Source organism: Triturus cristatus, chromosome 10, assembly GCF_964204655.1.
Source record: "Triturus cristatus chromosome 10, aTriCri1.1, whole genome shotgun sequence".
NCBI lineage: Eukaryota > Metazoa > Chordata > Amphibia > Caudata > Salamandridae > Triturus > Triturus cristatus.
In genome coordinates this window covers 722,357,455-722,378,714 of record NC_140593.1, presented here as the reverse complement: position 1 = coordinate 722,378,714, position 21,260 = coordinate 722,357,455, and the positions used below count along the sequence as shown (strand labels likewise).

Here is a 21,260-nt window from a genome sequence, read left to right as displayed (position 1 = left end):
ATACCCGTAGGGTCTCAAGGCGCTGGGGGAGGGGGGCTGCCGCTACTGCTCGAACAGCCAGGTCTTCAGCTTCTTCATGAAGGAGAGGTGGTCTTGGGTCAGGCGCAGGTCGGCCGGGAGGGAGTTCCAGGTCTTGGTGGCCAGGTAGGAGAAGGACCTTCCTCCTGTAGTCGCTCTTCGGATGCGGGGGAGGGCGGCGAGGGCGTGGTTGGCTGATCGGAGGTGGCGTTTGGGAGCGTAGAAGTTGATGCGGCTGTTGAGGTAGCTCGGGCCTTGGTCGTGTAGGGCTTTGTGTGCGTGGGTGAGGAGGCGGAAGGTGATTCTTTTGTTGACGGGGAGCCAGTGAAGGTCTCTCAGATGTCCGGAGATGTGGCTCGTTCGTGGGATGTCGAGGATGAGTCTGGCTGAGGCGTTCTGGATCCGCTGGAGTCTATTCTGGAGCTTGGCGGTGGTACCGGCGTAGAGGGCGTTGCCGTAGTCCAGTCGGCTGGTGACGAGGGCCTGGGTGACGGTCTTCCTGGTCTCGGTGGGGATCCACCAGAAGATCTTCCGTAGCATGCGTAGGATGTTGAAGCACGCCGAGGAGACGTTGTTGACTTGCCTGGTCATGGAGAGGGAGGAGTCCAGGATGAAGCCCAGGTTGCGTGCATGGTCTGTCGGTTTGGGTACGGTGTCCAGGGCGGGAGGCCACCAGGAGTCGTCCCAGGCGGAGGGTGAGGAGCCCAGGATGAGGACCTCCGTCTTGTCAGAGTTCAGTTTCAGGCGGCTGGTCGTCATCCACTCGGCTACCTCTTTCATCCCTTCGTGTAGGTTGGCTCTGGCGGTGGCGGGGTCGTTGGTCAGGGAGAGGATCAGCTGGGTGTCGTCGGCGTAGGAGATTATGCTGAGGTTGTGTTGGCGTGCGATGGCCGCGAGGGGGCTCATGTAGATGTTGAAGAGGGTGGGGCTCAGAGAGGATCCTTGAGGGACTCCGCAGATGACTTCGGAGGCCTCTGACTTGTACGGTGGTAGGCGGACTCTCTGAGTTCTTCCGTCGAGGAAGGAGATGATCCATTCCAGCGCCTTGTCCTGGATTCCGACGTTGCTGAGGCGCTGTAGTAGGGTGCGGTGGCAGACAGTGTCGAATGCCGCGGAGAGGTCTAGGAGGATGAGGGCCGCTGTTTCTCCGTTGTCCATCAGGGCTCGGATGTCATCGGTGGCGGTGATGAGGGCGGTCTCGGTGCTGTGATTGGCTCGGAAGCCGGACTGTGAAGGGTCGAGGGATCCATTCGTCTCGAGGAAGGCGGCCATCTGCTTGTTGACGGTCTTCTCGATGACTTTGGCTGGAAACGGGAGGAGCGAGATGGGGCGGTAGTTCTTGAGTTCGGTGGGGTCCGCTGTTGGTTTTTTGAGTAGAGCGCTGAGTTCGGCGTGCTTCCAGCTCTCAGGGAAGGTGGCGGTGTTGAAGGATGTGTTGATGATGTCTCGCAGGTGGGGTGCGATGACAGCGTCGGCCTTGTTGAAGACGTGGTGAGGGCAGGGGTCGGTTGGTGATCCGGAGTGGATGGAGTTCATCGTGCGGATGGTGTCTTCGGTGCTGATCGGGGTCCAGGCGTGGAGGGTGGTGGTGGGGGGTGGTTGTTCGGTCATGGTGTGCGTTGGTTGGTTGTTGAAGCTGTTGTGTATGTCCGCGATCTTGTTGTGGAAGTATGAAGCGAGGGAGTTGCAGAGGTCTTGCGATGGGGTGATGTCGTTGTTTCCTGCGCTGGGGTTGGATAGCTCTTTCACGATGTTGAAGAGTTCCTTGCTGTTGTGTGCGTTGTTGTCCAGCCGGTCCTTGAATGCAGTTTTCTTGGCGGCGCGGATCAGCTGGTGGTGCTTCCGAGTGGCCTGCTTGAGGGTGGTCCTGTTGTCCGGTGTAGGTTCCCTTCTCCAGACTTTCTCGAGGGCTCGGCAGTTCTTCTTGGAGCTCTTGAGTTCGTCGGTGAACCACGGGGCTTTCTTGCTGCCGGGTCTGCTGGGCGGGGTCCTCAGCGGGGCGAGCTCGTCCGCGCAGTTGCTGATCCACTTCGCGAGGTTGTCGGCGGCCTGGCTGGGGTTCGCTGAGCTGGCAGGAGGGTGCTGGCTCAGGGATGTGGCGAGCTGGTCTGCTGAGATCTTGTTCCAGCTTCTGCGGGCGGCCTGTTGCTGGTGGTGGTGGGTCGTCGTTCTCTTGAAGGTGAGGTGGACGCAGCTGTGGTCCGTCCATTGAAGCTCTGTGGCGTGGCTGAAGTTGATATCTGTGCTGGAGGAGAAGACTGCGTCGAGTGTGTGTCCGGCGAGGTGGGTGGGGGTGGACACCAGCTGCTTGAGTCCAAGATTGGCGAGGTTGTCGAGCAGGGTGCTGGTGTTGCGGTCGTTGTTGTTCTCCAGATGGAAGTTGAGGTCTCCCAGGAGGATGTAGTCAGCGGAGGGGAGGGCATGCGGGCTGACGAAGTCGGCGATGTCCTCGCTGAATGGGGTGCATGGTCCCGGGGGTCGGTAGATCAGGGTGCCTCTGAGGGTGGTGTTCGGGTTGGTGTGGATCTGAATTGAAAGGCGGAATAACCTGAGGAATGACTAGAAGAGACACTGCCTCACCACTTTGACAAATCCATGCCTGTTGTTCAACATTGTATGCAGTAGGACTCCTCTCAGGTGCAAGAACGAAACCTGCGGCACCAAGAGCTGTGAAAAAAGAAGGTATACCGTCAAACTATTAAGTAAATGAGACCTATAGGAAAATAAATACCTGGGAGTTGTCACAGTCACTGAAAACTGGTTCCACAGGGGAACTTTAATGCTTACCCTTTAAGGGGGATGGTGTTGACTTAAGTAGAGAGCGGAATACTAAATTCCTGGGTATCAGGAGCTACTCTATTCCACAAACTGGGTGTAGCTTAAAGGTATCATCCGGATGTCTAAAAAAACAAATGGAACAGCCATCGACCGTGTCAAAACCAGTAGAAAAATATATACAGAGTCCAAGTTAAATGCCAAATGTTCCACAATGTGCCATTCAACTAGGCCTTCCGGGTTTTTAATCGACATGGAGAAAATTGTGAAGATGTTTCCTCCTTTGCTGTGGCTTTTTTATACTGACTGGGAATGCTGCCTTATCCCCCTTTCCTTTTTCCTGCATGTTATTCGTTACAGTAGTAGAGGAGAGAGGGGCAGAGTCACTCACCAGGGACACCACCATTCTTCTGACGCACTGGTGTATCCAACCATCTTCAGCATCGCATAGAAACTGCCTCCACCCACCTCTTTGCCCACCCGTCTACCACAGTGGGACCTTTAAAAAAGACGGATTGTGAAGCTGTTTTTAATGCCACCTGGGCATTTTTGAGATACAGGCCTGCTTTATTTTGTACTGAGCCATGTTGTAGTCTGTAGTTTTTTGCAGTAGCACTACCTCAAACTGCAGGCAAGACATTGCATGACTAAGAAAGCAAAAAAAAACGTATCTCTATCTACTGGGCAGGGAAGAAAGAAAGAAGCGGAGAGAGAATGTTCAGTTTTTAGATTGTTTCCTGTGGTATATATGACTTTTTTAGTGAAATGTTTGTAGTTAAAACCTTTGGACTGATGGGAGATGTAATGTTATTACTTGGCCGATAAATGAGTAAAGGCAAGAAAGAAAAGCATAATCCTTGTCTCCAGTTCTGATATAAAAATGTATATCCGCATTACAAATTGTAATGCTAAACTAAATATGGCTATGCAGATTAAGCAGTGAGTGAAACAATTTAACGTTTTCTGTAGTGCTATTACATATCCAAATGATATTGTCATTGTAAGCTGCTGGTGTATATTTTGTTCCATCCATTGACTGTTATTGATAATATGATCTCTTAAAAATGTGTACATAAAAATATACACATGTGACAGAGTCATTTGGGACCTTGTATCAGTTCATTCAGTTCATAAATGTTTTTTTAAAATTTGGACTAATACAGATAACGTTTTGCTCATATTTCCAATTATTGAAGTAAAATGTACTCTCCGTTTTCAGAACCTTGTTTTTGCAGTATTTATTCTAAATCTAGGTTAAATAGTCTACATTCCTCCGTGAAATCCGGTGTATTCTGTATTTGCTTAAAACAATCTACACTATGTTTAACGTATGTTGACATTGTTTTAGCTATAGTTTTATAAAATCACCTAGATATATTAATAATAGCTGTAGTAATTAATTTATTCTCTAAAAGATGAGACATCGCACACACTCAAAATGAAGAGACAAGCATATTACACCATTGCTTGTGAGCTTTGTATATGGAGTGCTTCTTGAGAGGCCCTTGAGCCATATGTAGATGGCTTCTGTGAAAGTGTGGGTGGCTTGACTCTTTCATATGAGATCTTACCTGAGAGCTAATAGAATCCTTTTGCGAGGGTACAGGGCTCAGAGTGCTACAAGAGGTTCAGCCCCTTTTGAAAAGTGTTGGGGTTCTGCGAGAGGCTTGTAATTTCCCATCTCTGCCCCTTTGGTATATCATGTAATAGAGCACCTTCCCAGCTATGTCCAGCGGCCTGAAAATGAATGCCAGAGTCTGATTTCTTTCTATTTGGTTTCCAGTTACAGCTTTCAAGTGGATGAACCAGGTGGGCCAGGACTGATCAAGCGTTCCAGTCTTGTCAGCCCTGGCCACCCGCCTCCTGCAACCCCCGTGGGATCCCCAGCAGGTGGTAGGCCAGGATTCTCCCCACCCCCTGCCCCTCCGCCACCACCCCCCTATGGGGAGAGTCCTTTGCCACCGCCCTTGTATGAGTATTCTTCACCCTCTACCCCACCTCCTCCATCTCCCCCTGGTTTCCCCCCTCATCCTTCATTCAATGCCCCGCCTCCTCCTCCACCTCCAACCTCAATGTTGGACTACACTTCCGTGCTCCCACCTCCATCACCGCAACCCCAGAGCGGGGCTTCACCAGCCCCACCTCCACCACCTCCACCTGGACCCCACCACCACCTCTCCCTCCATCAGCCCCTTCTATAACACCCTCTGCTCCCAAGCCAAAGTTTTCCCTGCCTCCTGTCAGTGATGCACGAAGCGACCTGCTGTCTGCCATCCGTCAAGGTAACCATGTCTTCATTTGCATGCCATCACTTCTGAATCTCTCTCTTTCATGGCTGATTTTCTACATTTTGATGGTAGTTTGGATGAATTTGAGATATTTTGTTGGCCACTCTTTCAACCAGATATCCTTTGATGCATGTAATTAATCAGAGGTCTGTGACAGAAAGTCACTTGCCTAATCATCTTCTGTCCAGCAGTGGTCTCACTGTATGGGGGACCCCAGGACTGAATATGGCCAAACCCAGCATGTGAATGCAAGTTTTGCTGAAACAGACGCAAACATTTTCAGTCCAAAGTACATTGTCTGCAGAGCTCATTTATGCCTTTTTGGACATTTTGGCGCGAAAGGCTCTGTCCTTTGTGACTTCCTCATCATCCTCATTCTTTCTCATAAGATTTTTTCTAAATTCATATAAGCCCTTGTACCGCAGCCATGAGTCGGATTACAGAATGCACTATGTAACTAAGCTCTGGTCAAAACTAGCGAAAACGGCAGCTCGGCTGTTCAATTTTTTGTTATTTATTTTATCTATTGGACTCTGACACTTTTAGGAAGGTGGGCATCATAATCAAGTGGTACTAGAGTCCATTATTCAGAGAAAATGTTTCCTAAGTGCAGAAAAAAGAGGCCTCGAAATACACTATCTTTTGCCTTTTATAATTCTCGTTACTTCATTCAAAACCCTATTCTGCCTATTTGATTTTTTTCATATATCTTTACAGAACATTTTTTTAATTTTTTCTTAGCTTTTTTCTGTGAGTTGAATTTTCAGTCAATCGTTCGGCACATTTTGAAAAATACCTTTGTGGTGGGATTAAGTCCAGGAACGATTAACTGGTTCTATTCACGGTTTATCCTCCTGAGAGTTGGACTGTAAATGAGCTCCCACAAATTTCCACAATGTCTTATTATTGAGGTTGCAGGATAGAGCAAGAAGGTGCTCACAGGCCAATCTGGGCATCATGAAAAAGTGCTCACAATCTCCTTAAGCAAAAGAGAAGTGGCATGGGTGAACATATATGGTAAGGCAATGCAGTTCTTTTCTATATGTTTGTGTGCCACCTACCCGGACATACTCAGGGGGTCACCCAGAGGAGTAGCTGTATGACCATGATGGTTCACATTCCGTGTAGAGTAGTTCTCAGTTGATCAGTTAAAAAAATCCCTCTGAAAGGTCCCCCGTGTTGAGGACCTTGCTGTCTACATACAGGGTCTTGTTGCTAAAAGATTCAACAGTGACGATACTGAAAAGACACAATCCTACAACTCCAGTTCAATCACTAGAGGCTGCCCCTTAGACCACTACATGTTTAAGGTCCAATAAATCCAATCCTTTATTACTATGGACTAGAGGAACATCCCGTTTAAGTAGATGCAGCTATTCACCTGCAAGACTAAGAATCTTTCTTAGCTCATTGTCGTTTCAAGCAGAGCATAGCCCAGGAATACCACCTGGCAATGACCATTGAGAAAACTGCAAAGTAGCTACATAAAAAGGTCTGATAGAGTATTCTAGGCACAAAATTCCGTACCTTCGAATATTTCCCCAGACGCAGTACCAATGCAGGCTGATAGATGGCATCATTTGGACACGCGTGCCGTCGTCTGTGGTGAAGTACAGGGTATTTTAAACCCAGCGGTGCAGGGGAACACACCCTATGACTTCGGGGTTCTTCCTGTTTCAGACCTACAGAAACACAGAGTCTTCTGGGTGAAATCAAAGATCAGTTTATTGGCTGCAGACCAATTACAGGTATCCTAGAAGTACAACAGCGTGTATGTTCTCAGGAGACTGCTGAAAATCACAGAAACGGGCTTCTCCTTAAATACAGAATTTCCTGCTTCAGGCATACATTCCTAGGTTTATGGTATGGTCATTCAAAGTATACATTACAAAACGAAAAGGCAGAGTCATGATGACCATCCCACATTCCAGTTAAGCAAGCCCGTAATTATTTACCCAGCAAGGCTCAGATCCCACATCAGATATCGATAGGCCCCAATAAACATGAGCATCTCCTGTTTTGGGAAACAAGCCATAAAGCAGGAACAGTCAGGTGAGAAAGAGATTAGCTAGAGGCTCGTGTAGGATGAAAAGACTTTATGGTGTGTCAAGCCCTGATGCTAATCACAGGTGGCCAGAGGACGGGGAACTCGTGAGACCAGTTTGACCTGGGGCGGCGGAGCCAAGCTGCCCAGGTCACAGAAAAGTCAAAGAAAGGCCCGTATTCGCTTTATGCTATATAGCCTATGTGAGGGCAACCATAAGATGGCCACCGATACAAAATGGAACCCACGTAGTGATGTATAATAGCGTATACCCAGTGCATTCATAGCTAAAACGTTACACAAAGCACGTGTACATACCGCATTAACCATTCGCGGTACACTATTACCGAGATAGACAGGGGTAGGGCCCTGCCTCCTACGCGGTCCCAAATTCTAAAGTACGACAGACCCTCCTTTTGCCCTTACATAGGCAATAACTATACTCATTTCAATCCGAATCTAGGTCAATATTCACGAAGTCATGGAGATGTTGCTGTAGCATCATCCTATTACTTAGCTCGTCCCTCGATACAGGTTTCCTTACACATAATGTAGCACAGAGGCCACATATCGCAGGAGCACACTGTACGCACAGACAGAACAGGAAAAGGATGGCTAAGATCATTCCAATGACCATCAGAACTTTCCAACCCCAGGCAGATATCAGTTCCCAGAACCACCCCACCAGTGACCAATCTCCTTTATCCACGTGTATGGACTCAGATATTTTATGCAGTTTGGAGATGGCTTGATAAACTGTTGGAGCATTGTCTGGTATGAAAATGCAACAACTGGATTGGATAACCTTACATACCCCACCGCGGTCTGCAAGTATGACGTCTAGAACCATGCGGTTCTGCAAAGTCATGAGGCGATCCGCTTGGAGCTCAGCTGTCAAATTACCAAGGGCACCAGCCGTAACATTAACAGTGGATTCAACCACACAAGTCAGCTGTCTCAGGTTCCTACTATTGACCATAGGTCCCCAAAGCGGCAGGAAACCCAAAAAGAAATCTCCCGCTTCCTGACCGACAGTATCTTCCTTACTAATCACACCTCTCACAACTCTGGTCTTGTGATAGTCAGAGGCGGCAGTAAATGTTGGCGGTAGCAGATTTGCAATATAACATGTGCCCGAGAAATCAGGGGGCAACCATGTATATGCTCGGTCATTGCAGATAAAATATGTACCCTTGGCAGCCAAAAACGCAGGGGAAAACTGTGACGGAAAAGTGTACGTTTCAGTACAGTCACTTCCTCCCAGTTGAGCTCTAGGATTCTGACCATTACCTTGCAAACAGAATCGACCCATGTGGGGTACGACCCAGATTGGGGATGAGATTTTCCGTTGTCTTTCACCTAGACTAATACTATACCCCGTCGCGTTCCACCCTACATAAGCTCTCAATTCTTCTTTGGGAATGGATGAGTATGCATCGATATCACTACTCATATCGGCAACTCCTTTCATTAAAGCTTTGTTATTGGTGCTAGGTCTGATGGAACACGGTTGTCGCGGGGAGTACGCATCTAGTGCATAGAGAAACATGGTCTGGAATGCCCATGACGATCCAAGGTAACTATACGGCAGCACTAGATAAGGAATACCCTTATTAATGGTATGTGGCATTAAACCACACACCCAGCAATTGGTTGTATTCATGACTAGTTGGTGCTGGTGCAGGAGCTGAATAAACGAGTTGTTTACAAACTCAGACCGTCTAGCTTGTTCATGTTCAGGCAGAGGGTGAAAAGAGTGTGAGAAGACAGTAGGAGGAGGTATAGGCTGTACAGTGGGGGCAATGGGCTCTTGAGAGGAGAAGAATACGAATCCTACAGTAAACACTACCATACTAAATAATACAAACAGGCATAAAAATACAAAACGTTTGCTCCTCATTGTTTTACATATTCTTGCTTTAAAGTTCATTTCCTCAGTGAGTCTCTCCATCTTACAAAACTCCATCCTCTAATCGTGCCGCTCGCGGCGGGTGAGTATCGTCTGCTAAGGAGTACGCCTGTCAGTCCAGGGAACGCCCTAGACCAACCAGAACCGTCGACCTAACGTCTTCGGCCTGTACCCCAAAGTCTTGGCACCGCGACCCTGCGGCTGAACCCGGATGGTGGTTCGAAAAACAAAAATCAAGAAAGTCCTTCAGATGGGAGAGCTCTGGTTATCAAAAAATAAAAAGGTAAAAAGAAAAAGAATATTTATTTGTCCATAGGCCTTGGTCTTAGATTGTAATGGAGACGGCCAGGTACTGTTTGATCTTGGAACAAAAGTTCAGGCTCTGTAGTGTCCAATCGAATTGACGGTGGCACAGCTTCTTGCAAAATATCGTCACTCTCCTGGTCTGAAGTTGTGCCTTTTATGCGTGCATCACTGAACGGCATACAACGAGGTACAGTGTCTGTTTCAGAGTCTGCGATACCCTCCTGGACCCACTGGTCATACGGCAGAGGCAAAGGGATCCTCTTCACGTGGGCGCCGTGGATCCAGTTCCTTTTCCCCTTTACTCGAACAGCTGATCTTGTAGACAGTAGCACGAGATGAGGACCAATCCAGCGGGGCTCATCGTTGGTTTTCCGCTGAAAGTTTTTCACAAAGACCCACGTGCCAGGTTCTATAGGGTGTCCAGGAGCTTCAGAAGCCGGGGGGAGAGTATCATGCACCTGTTGGTGTAAAACACGCAGTTTAACCGTCAAATCATACAAGTAATCAAGCAGTACTGGGTGTTCGATTTCACTGAATTTCGTCGGTCTTGGCACACCCCATACATTGGCCGGGCGGCCAAAAACAACCTCATAAGGACTAAGTCCCACTCGTGAGTGCACGGTCATTCTTGTGGATGGGAGTGCTAAAGGCAGAGCATCAGGCCATTTAAGACCGGTGCTCGCCTGGATTTTGGCCAATTTAAGTTTTAGAGCTCCGTTGTAGCGCTCTACTAATCCAGCTGATTGGGGGTGATTTGCAGCATGGAACTTTTGCTTTATACCTAGTCCCTCACACACATTCTTCATCACTTGGCCCACAAACTCACTCCCATTATCACTCCACACCATTCTTGGCATTCCAAACCTAGGGAAAAATTCCTTCACAAGGGCTTTGGCTGTGGATAAAGCAGTGTTATCTTTTAGAGGATAGGCCTCTATCTATTTTGAGAAAGCGCAAACAACCACCAATACATATTTCAGGTTGTTGCACCTTTCCATGTGGATAAAATCTAGCTGCAAAACTTCAAATGGATATGATGGAGGCGCAAAATGACCAGCTGGAGTTGGGGTTCCCCTACCAGGGTTGTACTTCAAGCATACCATACAATTCTTGACCACATTCTCTGCACACTTAGGAATTCCAGCATTCTGCCATACTGGAGCCAACAACTTACAGATTCCTTTCGTACTGATGTGTGCCATTCCATGTGTCATAGTAACCACTGGAAGCACATATGCATCAGGTAACAACCATCACCTATGTTCTGACAAATCAATCCAACAACCATTCTCATCCAACTTACCCATACTTTCTCTCCACTTGCTCAATTCTTTCTCTGTGGCTTCAGCTTGAAGGGACTTTACACTTTCTATTGTGTTTTCACACATTCCAACATCACCAACCCATCTGGCAGGGCCTGCAACATACATTCGAGTCTTCACATCTTTTGCTGTTTCTTTCGCGACTTCATCAGCAAACGCATTACCACGACCAACATCATCAGTGATTTTCTTGTGCACACTGCATTTCATAATCGCAACTTGTAAGGGTAGGGTCAGCGACTCAAGGAGATCATTCACCAACTTGCCATTCTGAATCTTAGCTCCATGCGAGGTCAGGAACCCACGTTCCTTCCACAATCGCCCAAAATTATGAGCCACGCCAAAGGCGTACTGGCTGTCTGTATATATGTTCACTCTCATTCCTTCAGACAACACGCATGCTCTCGTAAGGGCAATCAATTCTGCTGCTTGAGCCGAATTCTGTGGCACACGCGCAGTTTCAACAATCGTGTGCAAAGTTGTGATAGCATATGCAGCAGTCGTATCACCATTCGGAAGCTTAAAACACGAACCATCCACCCATAAAGTACCATCACACTCAGGGGAGTATCTTTAAGATCTACTCTCCCTTTCGTTTCTTCTTCTGTTCTGAACAGACAATCATGTTGCTCAATCTCATCTAGATCTGCTGGAATTGGCAATAATGTAGCTGGATTCAACGTGTTGCATCTCTTTATGTGTATGTGATTTGCTAACAGTGTCAGCTCATAGCCAGATAATCGCACACTAGTTAAGTGTTGTGTCTTGGTCCTGTTTAACAATGTGTCCACAGCATGTGGAACCATAACAATCAATGTGTTATCCATTACTAGGCCAGCAGACTGTCGAATAGACATAGCTGCGGCGGCTGTGGCTCTCAGACAACTTGACAATGCCCTCGCTACAGGGTCCAAGGTTGACGAAAAATACGCGCATGGACGCGGTCTGTCGCCAAAAGGCTGTGTTAACAATGATAACGCGCAACCATCTTTCTCATGAACATACAATGTAAAAGGCTTGCTGTAGTCAGGGGCACCCAACACAGGAGCTGAACACAATGCGTTGCGCAATTCCAAAAAACTTTTCTGACACTCTTCAGACCATGGGATAGGATTTGGTGTGTCTTTGCATGTTAATGCTAACAAAGGTTTTGCCAACAAGGAAAAATTAGGAATCCAATGCCTACAGTATGAAGTAATGCCCAAGAAAGCACGCACTTGTCTCTGTGTTCTTGGCACACTCAACTGTGCAATGGCTTGAATTCTTTCTGGGGTCAGTTTCCTTCCCTCCTTCGACAAGAGATGACCTAAGTAGGTCACTTCTTGTCGACAATATTGCAATTTTGAGAGAGACACTTTGTGATGGAAGGCAGACAAATGACGCAACAATGACAATGTAGCTTCTTTGCAAATCTTTTCAGTATCCGCGGCGATTAGTAAATCGTCAACGTACTGAATGAGGATAGCGCCACTGGGTAAAACCAGTGCATCAAGCTGCGTTTTTAAAGCTTGGCTGTATATTGATGGACTCTCACAGTAGCCCTGGGGAGCACGTTTAACCCCTTCAGCGCTGCGCGGATTCCCCCGTGGTGCTGAAGGGTTCGAGCGCGGGCGGGGCCATGACGGAACGGTTCCGTCATGAGCACAGCTCAACCGATGCTCATGACGGAATCGTTCCGTCATGAGCATGGAAGGGGTTAAAGCGGAAGCTGCGACCTCCTAAAATGAAGCCAAAAATGTCTCTGCTCTGCTCTGCAATTGGGATGCTAAAGAAAGCATTCTTTAGATCGATCACTGAGAACCATGCAGCGGAGGCTGGAATCATGGTTAACAAGGCAGTTATATCAGGGACAACTGGAAACTGTGGTACAACAATCTTATTAACCTCTCTAAGATCAATCACAAATCTGTAAACAGGTGGCTGTGAAGGGTCCGTTCGTTTTAAGACAGGTAAAACAGGACTATTGCAAACGTTGCCTCTTGTCTCCTCAATCACACCCTTCTTGATCAAATCGCTGACAATTTCTAACAACGCTTTCTGACCTTCATTAGAGATCTTATACTGGGGAATGCGTGGCAATCTGACATTGGCTTTTAAAGTGACCACATATGGCGGTATTTCCAAAAGACCCACATCATTGGGACCAGTAGCCCAAAGGACATCCGGAAGGGATGATAATTCAGGTGGCATTGCATTTTTAGACAAATACATCGGGGAAATCACTTTCTTGCCTAATGTAAGTTGTACTCCTGAGGGAGAACAACACAGCGTGGCATGCAATCTTTTTAGCAAATCTAATCCTAGTAAATTTTCACCACAACCTGTTGTTAGAATGAGGGATGCTTTTAGCTCACAAGGTCCAACAGAAAGTGACATAGGACTAGAAATCGGGTTCCTAACTGGGGCGCCAGAAAAACCTACTGAGACATTCATTTCGCCAGACAAAGGCGCATCAGGGAGTTTTGAATGCATGATTGAACTCTTTGCAGCACCAGTATCCAGCAGAAAGGGCTCCGTTACATTTGCTGTAGTTACTTTAACATAAGGTCCGCTCTGATCCACTGGCACTGAAACAACTCCCTCTCTCTGTCTACGGCTGTCCTAGTAATCATCATCCTCTACATTGTCGTCTTCTGCATAATAATCATTATTATAGTACTGAGCTGTATTACCAGTCGCGTTGGCTCGCTGATCAAAGCTATTTATGGTATTTTGAGGCGGAAGAGGACGCGCTTTCTGGGGAGCATTTCCATGCCCCCTACCTCTAGGAGCTTGCTGACCACCTCTACCTCTTGCGCCATACGCATTTCTGTTACGCTGCATTAATTTAGGGCAACTATATTTAAAATGACCTTCCTCTTTGCAATATGAACATTGGTTGGGGCCTACAGGGATTCGTGGTTGATAATACCCATTCATTTGCTGACTATTCTGAAACTGTTGGGGTTGCTGATAGATACCTTGTGTTTGCCTATAATTATTCTGTCCTCCACGTGGCGGATAGGCCTGCTGCAAGAGGACCTTTGTCTTTAGTTCTTTCGTTTTCTTATCTGTTCTATCCTTCTCATCTTTGTCTCTATTCTCATAATACTGTGCAGTAGCCAGTATTTGCGCTGAAGAGGAAACAGCCCAAGAACTTTCTGAGTCTTTTAATTTCTTACACAACTCGGGAAGTAGATTCTGCACAAATTTATCAACGAATAACCGTTGGCCACCTTCAGTGCTCATGTCTTGGCCACTGTGGTCGATAAATGTTTCTTCAAACCTGGTGAAGAAATCAGACACTGTCTCATCTTTCTTCTGCTTGCATGCGGATAGTTTATCCCAATTTACGCGCATCGCAGGCATTATAGTTTTCATGTAGGTAATAATTCTACCAGGGAGCTCTGCTACCAAAGGCTCAGGTTTTGCACCACCAACTTGTCTAGCGTCTGCAGCAACGATATTAGCCCATGTGTCACCCAATTCTGCAGCGTGATCTACATTACGAATGGATCCCCATAAAGGCTGTGGAACCACATTCCCAAACAGCATATCTATGTCGGCCAAATTCATGACACACGACTCTGCAGTTTGGGATAACTCCTTATAATAACCAGTAGGGTTTTTACGGGGGTCAGGCAATGTCTGTTTAAGCGCTATTAATTCAGATCGTTTCCAAGGGACATGCACCCAAACACGCTGAAAATGTGCTGGGACAGCTGGATTAGCATTCGGATCAGCAGGTCTCCAAACTGGGGGAACCTCACGCATCGGATATTGGCGCGCTTTTACCTCCTTCCCCACAGGGAAATCCTGGTCAAACAATGATTGCTGACAATCGCCATTTCTGAGGGACAGTAAAGTCGCAACTGCTTTATCTACCTTGGGGCCCACAATTACACCTGTTTCAAAATCAAATCGCACTCGACACAATTCCTGTGGGTTTGGGTTTGCACCCTTATCCTCCAATTCCTCACAGAGGAATTCACACATTTTATCAAAGACATACCTCTGTTTTGGGGCATCCCATTGGTAAAAAACGTTAACAACCGATTCCACATCATAGAGTGAAGGGAAACCAATCCACCTACGCGCCAAATGATCTAACACCTCTTTCTCTTCGGGACCAGGTAGCTGACTGCGCAATTGCTTACGCTGTAAACCAGGTGTCGCACTAGATGACCCAAAGAGAGGCGACATTAAACTAGTAACTACATTAGCCAGTCGTTGTCGTGCTGAAGGAGAAGTTGAGGCGAAAACAGGGGGATAGACAGAGGGAAGAAAAACAGATTCAGATACAGGTACCGGGGTAGTGTAAGAAGGAGCGCCAGGGGAAGCCGCTGGCGTGCTAGGCAAAGTCGCAGAAAGCGCGGGGGTAACAGGTAGCAAAACTGGCAGCCCTTGAGAGGGCTGCACTGCAGGGATAGGAGCCAGCTGAAGAGGAGCTGGCAGCTGCGGGAAAGCTTGCGGCATATTTACTAGAGGCTGCGCATTTACAAGCTGTGGAGGTGCGGTGGCATTTTGCGCATATGGGGTGGCGAACTTAACAAATGGGACATTAGGGAATCTTTTTCTTTCTCTTTTGTCTCATCTTGCACAAGGGGTGACAAAACAGGGTAACATTTATCAATCCCTAGTTTGCGCTGTCTGTGCAATTGCTCATTCATTTGTTCCTCCTCATTATCTTTAAATTGCACAGCTGCTTGCATCACTGACATACCTCTCTCTCTCTTATTCCTTTTCGCTAGCTTTATTTCCTTCTGTTTGGCTTCCTTTCGCCATAGGCGGAAAGAATCAAACATCGCCGGCCGGGCTTTCTTTTTAAACAATTTAACTTCCAAATTATCTAAGATATCTGTATCGAAACTACCATTTTGGGGCCATTTTAAAACACTGTCCTTTCTGGTGTATCGGATCCATACTTCATTATATGCAATGGGGCCCACGCCATGTTTTACATAAAGCTCATAAGTTGGAGTTCCAATTGGAGGAACCGGACATGAATCCTCTAACTGGAAATCCCTTCCACAACCCAAACAAAACAATCTACAAAATACACTAGAACCAGGCATCTTCGCTCACTAGTCTAGTTTCAAACGTCAAAGGATAATCGAATACGATAGTCTCGTGAATACACGAGTCCTCTGGCTTTGGGACTTGCAAGCACTAAATCAAAATGATCCCGAAGGATACCAAATTCAAACTAGGAGACGCTCCACTTATACTTAACTGAATATTGATGATCGATGGCGTCACCAGAAGACTCTCTCGATTGTTTCGCTCTACCAAAATCGTCAAGGGTCCAAAACAGGGCGATTAATCAGGGCAGCAGTCCTTCATAGCCGTCGGGACGCGGAGAACCTCGCAGAAAAGACTTTTGGACCACGTCGACATGCAGGGGTCGATGAAGTGGCGGCCTTCCTCCAGAATTTCCACACGAAGCTCCTCACGAACCTCTGGCTTGGACCGGTACCGCTGAAATCGCGCCGAGTTGGGCGCCAACTGAAGTACTGGGTATTTTAAACCCAGCGGTGCAGGGGAACACACCCTATGACTTCGGGGTTCTTCCTGTTTCAGACCTACAGAAACACAGAGTCTTCTGGGTGAAGTCAAAGATCAGTTTATTGGCTGCAGACCAATTACAGGTATCCTAGAAGTACAACAGCGTGTATGTTCTCAGGAGACTGCTGTAAATCACAGAAACGGGCTTTTCCTTAAATACAGAATTTCCTGCTTCAGGCATACATTCCTAGGTTTATGGTATGGTCATTCAAAGTATACATTACAAAACGAAAAGGCAGAGTCATGATGACCATCCCACATTCCAGTTAAGCAAGCCCGTAATTATTTACCCAGCAAGGCTCAGATCCCACATCAGATATCGATAGGCCCCAATAAACATGAGCATCTCCTGTTTTGGGAAACAAGCCATAAAGCAGGAACAGTCAGGTGAGAAAGAGATTAGCTGGAGGCTCGTGTAGGATGAAAAGACTTTATGGTGTGTCAAGCCCTGATGCTAATCACAGGTGGCCAGAGGACGGGGAACTCGTGAGACCAGTTTGACCTGGGGCGGCGGAGCCAAGCTGCCCAGGTCACAGAAAAGTCAAAGAAAGCCACATGTGCTTACAAAGGCCCGTATTCGCTTTATGCTATATAGCCTATGTGAGGGCAACCATAAGATGGCCACCGATACAAAATGGAACCCACGTAGTGATGTATAATAGCGTATACACAGTGCATTCATAGCTAAAACGTTACACAACGCACGTGTACATACCGCATTAACCATTCGCGGTGCACTATTACCGAGATAGACAGGGGTAGGGCCCTGCCTCCTACGCGGTCCCAAATTCTAAAGTACGACAGTGGCGGAAGGGACCGCTGCGGGGCCTATATAGGTGCTACCCTAGTGCGCTGACATCAGTTATTTTCTTTCCACACCAGTCATCGCCAATTCGGAGGAGAGCTTTCTTTGACTTTTTGTCAAAGATTTTTTTGAGACTTTGTCTCCTGGCGTGAAGGATGACCACCAAAAAGGCAGGTTTTAATGCATGCGGAGCTTGTCATTCACAGATGTCCCACAAAAAGAAAGGAAAAAGTCAACAAGGTCTTTCACTTCACAACGCAAGACTTCGAAAGGGTTGCTGGACCGTTGGCACTGGAGGCCTACCTCTGTGGTGGAGTCTGTGCCTGGGCCATCTCCACATCTCTCAGAATTTCCAGGAGCCACAGCAGCCCCAGCCAAACTAAACTAGTTTTATAAGGCTGTGCAACTCATTTTTGAACTGCCCGACCTCTCTTGAGTGCCCTTGGACTGTTGAAACTAAAACGGCGATTTGATTAAGCATTCACTGAAGACATGAATTTCCTACAGTCAAAATGTGTTTCTTATCTTATGTTGACTAATATCCGGACTCCATTTTGTATTGTCATGTCTCCACGTGCTTTGCACGAGAAGAGTCCTACCTCTTCACTAGTTGCTCTTGTAATCTGCCTAGTAACAGTCTATAAATGGCTCCTTTGTCCGTCTGGCGCATGCCCAGACTTGACCACATCTGTTATCAGTTAGTCCTTGTTTGACCATGTTTTCGCGGGCTCAGGAAAGTGTTAACTCCGCCCACATATTGATCTTGTATTGAAAATGTCCATAAATGGTAATGAATTTTGCTCTATGTTGTATCCTCCCATTTTATGAGCCCCTCTATTTTGTATAAAAGGGGACTATGTGCTCTGGTTCTGTGTGCTACTCTATGCAATACTGAAGAGTGTTGTGTAGGTTGTAGGACCACCCTTAAGGGTTAATAAACTCTGTCTTTGTATTTGCAGTTTCCGTGCCAACTTTCTTCTAGTTTTCGTACACAGGAGGGCGAACCCTTGTACTTGCGGGCCTAGCTGGGGCCTGTATTCATCAATTGGCGCCCGTCACGTGGGGCTCATCGGCGACTCGGATGCTCGAAGGACTGGTCATGACGAAGGTGAGGAATTTGGCCGGGGATGTGATCACTGCCAGCGGCGTCTTTTAGTCCTGGCATCCCGAGGTTTTTCTTCCTTCCCTTCCGAGCTGACCATCTGGGTGGCGCCGGTCCTCGACTGAGACCTCTTCTGTCGGCTTGCCGTGCGATAGCCGTTTGGGCGAATTTTGGAACTTGGCAGTTGGAACCTGGATGCTCTTGATTGGTAAGAACCGTTGTACGGTACTTGCTCCGAGCTTTGAAGCCTGGGTTGGCTATTTGATTTTGTTTGTGATGACTGGTCATATTTTGTTATGAGTAATGTGAATATATGCGTTGCAACACATATAGGCAGGTAATGTGGAGATATTCAAATTTGAACGGCGCAACGTTTAAGTGCCATTTTTGATAATACTGCATATTTTGCATTTTTTTTGAGCATGCCTGCTTTTAGCGCACTCCGTAAGTGGTGCTGCTGTTTTGGAAACCGGTTAAGTCTTGAGGAATCTGCACCAGCCCCCCCTGAGGGGACTCCTAATAGGGATATGTATGTGAAGCATGGTCTTTCCTCTATAATATATAGCACGTTATGGAGGAAATACACCAAAAAGGATCCTGAGTTGAGATGGCCTTTGTATGGATCGTTTGATATTCGTAAGATTGAGTACGTGGAGCAGTGTATGTGTAAACGGCGTGCAAGACAAGACCTGGAAGATACAGGATGTGCATTAGCTACCGCGCTAAACCAAGAACTTGCTACATTACAGTTAAATCTTAGTGCTTCCTGGCCCACGAACCACAAGGGTCATCTGCTTGATCCCATTTTCACTAACTGGGAGGCAGTAGAGGTTGGTCCACCACAGCCTCTGGTATGGACTGATCATTACCTTGTCCCTTTTGTCATGCGTTTACCTAAGCCTAAGGTGCCAGAGCATTTGCAGGAGGGAATAACCTACCGGAAATGGGGTGGATTTTCCCCATGCAAGTTTAAAAGCGCCCTCCTGATGGGAGGACCGCCTGGGGGGGAGGATGCTGAGAATGCTTGCGCAGAGTTGGATAGGAGGCTAGTGGAAGCACTCGATAGCACTGCCCCTTGGGCACGGAAAACACTCATTAGATCTAAGAAGTCTGCACCTTGGTTTAACTCAGCGTTGAAAAGCGCTAAGGCAGACTGTAAGCGAGCGGAAAGGCAGTGGAGGAAGGACTTCTCTACCCCAGGCAGGTGCAAGTATAAAGCAATGCTGAAGGTATACCATGGACTCATTAAGAACACTAAGGCAGATTACTACCTAGAAAGAATTGAGTCATCAGGGAACTCCACTAGGGAATTATTCAAGGTTTACAAGGAAATCTCTTCCCTGGACACAGTGACAGCTTCTGCCACCGGGTCAGTTGAACGCTGTAACCTGATAGCAAATTTTTTCTCGAACAAAGTGGTGACTATCTATTCCACGTTTCCTGAATCGGCAGGGGTCCACCAGGATCTTCTGGATGTGTCAAGACCTCTAGGGGAGGATGAGAGACTAGATAGTTTTGTAATCCCTCCCCCTGAAATTCTAAACAAATTCTGCCTGAGCATCAAGTCTGGCTCCCCTAAGGACCCGACCTCCCCGAGTAGACTTGAGGAGTGCTTAGATACCTTGGAGCCCTTCATCAGACATCTCTTGGAGGTCTCTTTCAGGACTAATACAGTCCCTGATTGCTGGAAGGAGGCAGTAGTACTTCCCCTCCCAATAAAACCTCAGTTGGGCTCGGAGCGTTTAGACAATTTGCGACCTATCTCTCTTTTACCCTACTTTGCTAAGATCGCAGAGAAAGTGGTAAATGAGCAACTTACAGCTCATATTGGGAAATGTCACCTCCTTCACCCCACTCAATCGGGTTTCCGTAAATACCACTCAACGGAATCTGCTCTTCTTCTAGCAACTGAGACCATTCGGGAGTATGTAGATGCCGGTCAAACGGCCGCCCTGATCCTGTTGGATCTTAGTGCGGCCTTTGACACGGTAGCACACCACACTCTTATCCAGCGTCTAAAGAAAGGAGGCGTGTCTGGGAAGGCTTTAGACTGGCTTATATAATTCTTAGCCAATCGCAGCTTCCAGGTGAGGCAGGGCGAGTTTTATTCCAGGGTCATAGGATTGCAGCAGGGGGTTCCTCAGGGCTCAATCCTGAGCCCTACTCTGTTTAATCTTTATGTGGCTCCCCTAGCAGAGATCGCCGATGTTTTCGGGATTAAAGTCGTCTCTTATGCCGACGATACCCAGTTGATGGTATCTTTGACACAGGAACAACAGTTGGCAGTTCCCAATCTGGTGATGTGTCTGCAAGATTTAGCCTCCTGGATGGAAAAAAACTGTCTAAAACTTAACGGTGACAAGACAGAAGTACTGGTGGTGGGAAGGGCTCCATCCGTATGGTCCTCTGCTTGGTGGCCGCAAAATCTGGGCCCAACCCCTGTCCCATGCGCCCAAGCCAAAAACCTGGGGGTCTGGATGGACCCTCACCTATCATTTGACTATCACACCAGGAGGGTCGCTGGAGCTTGCTTTGGAATCCTTAAAAGCCTCCGAAAAACCTTGGATACACTTCCCATTGCTGCCAGGAAGACCCTGGTTCACGCCCTCGTGACATCTCGTCTCGATTACGGGAATGTCCTCTATCTGGGTGCTACTGGCAGGTGTATAAAGAGACTTCAATGCGTTCAGAACGCTGCAGCCCGTCTGATTCTGATGCACCCGAGGAGAACCGCCTCAAAGCCGGCTCTTGCCTTTCTTCACTGGCTGCCTATACGAGAGCGTGTATGGTTTAAAACGTTGTGTATGTGTCACCGCATTATCAAGGGAACCTCTCCTGTGTATTTGTTGAACCTCCTTACTCCCTACACTCCTGCCCGCCACCTGAGGTCTGAGGGAAGGGGACTGGTACGCGTTCCAGTCGTAAAGAGAGCTAGGATGGGCGGGCGCTCCTTCCGTTTTCTGGCGGCGCAACTTTGGAACAAACTCCCCGAGAACCTTCGACTTGAACCCTCGGAAAGCATGTTTAGGAAGAAACTGAAAACCCACCTCTTTCCGCCTGGTTAGCTCTCCTTGATCCTCTACGTGACGTGCACCGCAGCGCGGGGACACACTGTCTAGTGTAACCAGGCGCTTTATAAACTTGATT

General features: G+C 47.4%; 1 pseudogene; it reads left to right on the top strand.

The window, feature by feature from the left end:
* Positions 1-20,176, top strand: part of LOC146789922 (uncharacterized) — a 267,783-nt pseudogene extending 247,607 nt beyond the window's left edge.
* The last annotated feature ends 1,084 nt before the right edge of the window (positions 20,177-21,260 follow it).